We start from the raw sequence: 6778 nt of genomic DNA, 5'->3' as shown, positions 1-6778 counted from the left end.
GTTGAGTGCAATAAATCTTACTATCTCCTCTTATTACTAATGTTGTAAAATGGTGGAACACAATAGATAGAGGAAAACAATTACATAATAATATCAATTTAAACCAAATAATTGGAAACCAACACTGTTAGTGATATAAACCAGTATGAAACAAATTAACCATTTGAATATTACTATGATTACCCTTAAATACAAGAAAAATATTTTGTTATAGAAGGGCATACTTGGTCAACTTAGTGGCATCAAATCAATGAAAACTGAGTTCAAAATCGAACAACAACAACAAAAAATACAGTGTAATCTCACAGATGGGGTCTGGGAAGGGTAGTATGTAGTATGTGCGCATGTCTTAATACTCTAATCAAATTAATACTCTAATGAAGTAGAAAATCAGCCTCCAAACTTCAACTAATAAGAACAGAAAAATATTAGCTCCCTCAAAAGTTCCAAAAGAACAAAGAAGAAGATTTATATAGGAAAAAAAAAGTTAGATAAAATGCAACATCAATTTCCTTCTCAAGAGAAAAACTTTACATCAGTTTTTTTTTTTAAAATTTTCTTTACCTCTAAGGTTTGATTTCTTGATTTTCCACTTCCTGCTGCTCACTGCCATGCCATGTCCAAACTATATCTTTTAAATAAGGCTTTAAGCCTTGATCACAGAACTTCCTATATTCTGCAATGTCTCCTGACATTTTTGTCACTTCTACAACATGGAAAGCTGGTGTAATCTCAAATATCTCTGCATCAATAGCTAGTTGCCCTTTTCTCCCTTCTTTGCTTCCTTGCATTTTTACCATCCCGTCTTTCTTCTTCACTTGCATTACAACATTACACATCTATAGCTATGAAAAACACTGTAGCTAAATATGAAAATTTTCTTGGCAAAACACTTTAGCCACAATATTTTTTTCCATAGCATTCGTAGCAAAATGTAGCGTAGCTAAAACTCAGCTACATACTTTATATGATATGTGGCTAAGAACTAATATTTATTGCTACGGAAATTTTTTATGTTGTAGCTATGATGGTAAAAGGCTTTTGCTACAAAAAATATACTTATAGCAAGTGATTTTATTCTTTTGCCACGGCGAACAAATTTGTAGTTATCTTCATATTGTAGCCACGAAATGTTGTGTTGTAGAAAACGATTTAATTTATTTGCAAAAGTTAGGAATTAGCTTTGCCAATTTGCTTTTTGTAGCTATGAAATTTCACCAAATTGTGAACAACCACGGAATTTCAATTTTTATGGCTATTGCTAGATAATAGTCACACTTTTTTTTATTCGTAACAAAGAATTTGTAGCCGTAGATGCATAATGTTGTAGTGATGTTGAAGACATAATCAAGTAAATACAGTTTGCTCTATTTAACCAATTAAGCTTTTTGATGAGAATCATAGAGGTTAAGCCACATATATAGGATAAGGTTGGTTAAATAAATTTTAGATGAGATGGCCACAGAAGCAAAGTCACATAGGCTCAAGAGTGGTTAGTGGAACACTCTTTACAGAAAAATTATATTGTGTGTATAGGTCAAGTATTAATTTTTAAACATATATATTGATCCTTAAACACCCTTAGTGAAATTTTCGACTTCTGGGTTATACAATTTCAACATAGTATAAGAGTAGGTTGAGGCTCTGGATTCAATAAGTCTCACCACCATCTATTATAAAAAATAATTTCTCGTGCTTAGCTAATTAAAGAGAATTGGACCGGCCTGTATGAGCAAAATTAGGAGTGTGTTTGAAGATTAATCAAGTAATAAAACATGTTTTCTCTAATGGTTTAAACTTTTAAATGAGAGAGATGATATAGTTTTGATATTACCTTAAAACTCCCCATCGAATCTACATCCTCTAGCCTCGAAAGAATAGTGGATGCTGGCTTTTGTGTTGTGAATCTTGCCTCAGATCTATGGCCCTTGTCTTTCAGAGATTAAAATAAATATTAATATCTTCGGCTTCGGATTCAGATCCGGATAATATTAACAGAAATGTTATTAATATTTTTTTAATAACAGAATATATTAATATTAAAATAAATATTAATATTAAATCCAATCCGTTGTTCAGTTGTGTAACTGAAAAATAAACTACCCTCTTCAATTTTTTCTCTTTATTTTCCCTCTTTATTGTTGAGTTAATAGCCATTTATGTTATGACATTTATGTTGTGGCCGTTTTGCATAAACAACTATTCTGAAGAGTTGCACATCTTCAGATTTCAACCCAACTTTGGCAATAAATAAAAGACTATTCTGCTCAGAATTTTCATACGAATTTTCTGAGTTCTTATCCTTTCTTCTGCATATTTTAACTTCAAAGAAAGCAACAGTAAGTGTGATTTGTTACCGAACTTTGTGTTCGCTGAAACACTGGGGTTTGAAGTACCACTACACCAGTGTGTAATTCATTCTATCCTGGGAGGAAATAATCTATAACCTTGGGTACTAGGAGGGGATTAAATTCCTTAAGGAAACACTCTGAATTCAGTGGGCTCAAGTTGCTTTTTGTTATTTCATTTACATTTCTGTTTATGTAATTTTATTTTCTCCAGAATTGCTTTACAAATATAGATTACTACCAAGCTTAAGGAATTTAATCTATTTTCTGTATTTGTACTCACTGTTTCTGGAGAGTAAAACCTTTGTGGTTTTGTACTCTATTGGAGATTAAAATCTACGTGATTTTAACGTTTGTGTTATTCTTTTACAGAAATGACTAATGATAATGTGAACCAAGTTGTTCCAATGGTGACTGCCAATGCCTCAACGAGCCGAACACCATCGGTAGCATTGGCACCGGCGGAGAAACTTGAAAAAACTTTCGGGATTGATTTCAAGCGCTGGCAACAAAAGATGTTCTTCTACTTGACTAATCTAAGTCTCCAGAAGTTCATCAAGGAAGATATTCCTGTGTTGTCTAATGAAACTCCAGAAACTGAACTGTCATGACCCGGATTTCTCACCCTCGGGAGTCGTGATGGGGCCTACTCGTAAAAGCTAGGCAAGCCACAAAGTTTAGAAATATTTAACTCTTTCATTTTAATCCTTTTAATAACTTGTTTTAACATGTGATCAACATTTAAATAATAGCGGAAGATGAAATTAAGCGGAAGACTTAGACTAATATAATACCAAAATAAATACGAAAATTCCATCATGCGTCTATACCCAGAAACCGGTGTCACAATGTTCCCGGACTATCTATGAATAATTCATACAAATGTCTGAAAAGAATACAGTCTGTCTCGGATACAAGTGATAACAAAACATAATAATAGGTAGAAGAGAACGCCGGACTTGCGGACGCCTGTAGGACTACCTCAGGATCTCTGTGGACTGAACGCTGGCTCCCCAAGTGCTACTGTCCCAGTGCTGCTCTGGTATCTGCACAGAGTGCAGAGTGTATGTCACGACCCAGATTGCTCGCCCTCGGGAGTCGTGATGGCGCCAACTCGTAGAAGCTAGACAAGCCACGAAATTAGGAATTCTTAACTCTTTTGTTTTAATCCCTTTTTATAACATACATTTACAAGCGATAAATATTTAAATAACAGCGGAATATGAGATTAAGCGGAAGACTTAGATAGAATGAACCAAAATAATAAGAAAAATCCACATGTGCCTCTACCCAAAAACTGGTGTCACATCTTTCACGGACTATCTATGATTACTACAAATAAGTGATTGAAAGAAAAGAACATAGTCTTTCTCGAGTACAAATGACAACAGAACATAAAAACTGATATAAGAGACGTCGGGCCTGCGGATGCCTGCAGGGCTACCTCGGAGTCTCGATGGACTGAAGGCTGGCTCCCCTTCTGTTGCTGACCAAGTGCTGCTCCGATATCTGCACAGAGTGCAGAGTGTAGTATCAGGAAAATCGACCCCATGTTCTGGTATGTGCCTGGCCTAACCCCGACGAGGTAGTGACGAGGCTAGGACAAGACTCCAGATAAACCTGTGCAGTTATATACATATATGCAATGGAGAAATAATATGAAATAAACAATTAAAGCTGGGAAGGGGAAACATGTTTCTGGGGAATAACAGATAAGGCAGATTCTCGCTAAAATTATAAGGAAACCAAAATTTAGCTTCTAGCAAGGATAAGGAAAATAAGGAAAATTTCACTTTCTGTTTACATCTTGTGGTAGGCGTACCACCCGCTCCCATCTCATCACCTCTCGTGATAGGCGTACCACCCGCTCCTATTTCATTGTATCTTGTGGTTGGTGTACCACCCGCTCCCATTTCATCATATATTGTGGTAGGCGTACCACCCGCTCCTATTTTATTATATCTTGTGATAGGCGTACCACCCGCTCCCATTTAGAAGTCAACATAAAATACAAGGAATCCCGGCAAGGGAACAAAGGCAATATAATAACTTTCCGGCAAGGGAACTACAATATCAAAACAATTATCCCAGCAAGGGAGAATTAGCTATAACCAATCCTAACTCAACTTCTACTCAGCTCAATTAGTACCAACACTCAAACATAAATAAAGTCCACGAGAATAAACTAAATCTTTACTCAATATCAAGTGTCATCTGTTAAAGCATCCGAAGTGTCATTTAAGAACACAACAACTATCAATTTAAGAATCACGGTCATGCTCGACACCAACGTATAGATACTCGTCACCATGCCTATACGTCATACTCAACAAGAAGCAAATAACAAATATGACTCAACTTCTAATCCCTCAAGCTAGGGTTAGACCGAACACTTACCTCGAACTTCCACGTACAACTCAAGCCTCAAACACCGCATTTCCTTTCAAATTTGGCTCCCACCCAGTCGAATCTATACATAATTGACTTAATAACATCAATAAATGCTAAACAATCCAATTTCAATGTCTAATTATAGCTTTCTAATCATTCTCCCCAAAATTCCAAAAATCGACCCCGGGCCCGCTTGGTCAAAATACGAGGTTCGAACCAAAATTCGATCACCCATTCACCCACGAGCCCGAATATATAATTTATTTTCAAATCCGACACAAAAATGAGGTCTAAATCATGAATAATCAAAAGCCCTAACTCTACCCAAATCCCTAATTTTCTACCCTTATTCACATGATTTAGGCCTAGAAATCTAATGGGTGTTAATGGAAGATAAATAAAATTAGTCTAAGATTACATACCTATGAGTTTGTGGTGAAATCCTCTTTCAAAAGTCGCCCAATTTGAAGTTGAGATGAAGAATTTATGAAATTTTGAACAAATCCCCTATTAGCTTCTATTTTAAGTGCTGGGCGACAGTGTTCATTACGTTCGCGAGAACACTGTCATGATTGCGAAGGGCTGACAGTAATGGACTTATGAACAGCGGGTACCCTTCTGGGTCAACCGGGTCATCGGGGCTGCGATAGATGAGAACCCCTCCACGAACCGACGATAGTAGCCTGCCAATCCCAAGAAACTCCGAATCTCTGTAGCTGATGCTGGTCTAGGCCAGTTCTTGACTGTCTCAATCTTCTTCGAATCAACCTGAATACCCTTTGCTGATACAATATGACCCATGAATGCAACTGAACTCAACCAGAACTCACACTTCGAGAACTTAGCATATAACTGACTATCTTTCAGAGTCTGGAGAACCACTCTGAGATGTTGCTCGTGCTCCTCCTGGCTGCGGGAATATATCAAAATATCATCAATGAAGACTATCATTAACGAGTCCAAATAAGGTTTGAACACCCGGTTCATCAAATCCATAAAGGCTGCTGGTGCATTTGTCAACCCGAATGACATAACCAGGAACTTATAGTGCCCGTACCGAGTGCGGAATACTGTCTTAGGGACATAGGATGCCCTAATCCTCAACTAATGGTAGCCAGATCTCAAGTCAATATTTGAAAATACCTTGGCACCCTGAATCTGATCAAACAAATCATCAATCCTCGGCAATGGATATTTATTCTTGATTGTAACCTTGTTCAATTGCCTGTAATTAATACACATTCTCATCGATCCGTCCTTCTTCTTAACAAACAACACCGGCGCACCCCAAGGTGAAACACTGGGTCTAATGAAACCTTTCTCAAGAAAGTCTTGAAATTGTTCCTTCAACTCTTTCAACTCAGGCAGGTCCATGCGATACATCAGAATAGAAATGGGCTGAGTGTCCGGAGCCAAATCATTGCAAAAGTCAATATCCTTGTCGGGCGGCATACCCAGCAGGTTTGAAGGGAAAACATTAGGAAACTCACGAACAACGGGCACAAAATCAATAGAAGGAACCTCAGCGCTCGAATCACGAACATATACTAAGTAGGCCAAACACCCCTTCTCGACCATACGCCGAGCCTTCACATAAGAGATAACACTACGGGTAGAATGACCAGGAGTGCCTCTCCACTCTAAACGGGGCATACCTGGTAAAGCTAAGGTCACTGTCTTGGCATGACAGTCCAAGATAGCGTGGTAACGTGATAACCAATCCATCCCCAATATAACATCGAAGTCTACCATGTTCATAAGCAATAAATCTATACGAGTCTCAAGACCCCCAATCACCACCATACAAGAATGATGGAATCGATCAACCATAATAGAATTACCCACTGGTGTAGACACATAAATGGAAAGACTCAACGAAGCACTAGGCACAACCGGATACTATGCAAAATTAGATGACACATATGAGTAAGTAGACCTTGGATCAAATAACACTGAAGCATCTCTATCACAAACCAGAACTGTACCTGTGATAACTCCATCTGAAGCCTCAGCCTCGGGCCTAGCTGGTAGAGTATAAT

The 6778-nt window shown here is 37.6% G+C and overlaps 1 pseudogene; it reads right to left on the bottom strand.

The window, feature by feature from the left end:
- Nucleotides 1-6778, bottom strand: part of LOC138878708 (CBL-interacting serine/threonine-protein kinase 20-like) — a 245739-nt pseudogene that overhangs the window by 57463 nt on the left and 181498 nt on the right.

This window comes from Nicotiana sylvestris, chromosome 9, assembly GCF_000393655.2.
Source record: "Nicotiana sylvestris chromosome 9, ASM39365v2, whole genome shotgun sequence".
Lineage (NCBI taxonomy): Eukaryota > Viridiplantae > Streptophyta > Magnoliopsida > Solanales > Solanaceae > Nicotiana > Nicotiana sylvestris.
The sequence above is the reverse complement of the archived record's forward strand: the minus strand, read 5'-3'. Positions and strand labels throughout refer to the sequence as shown.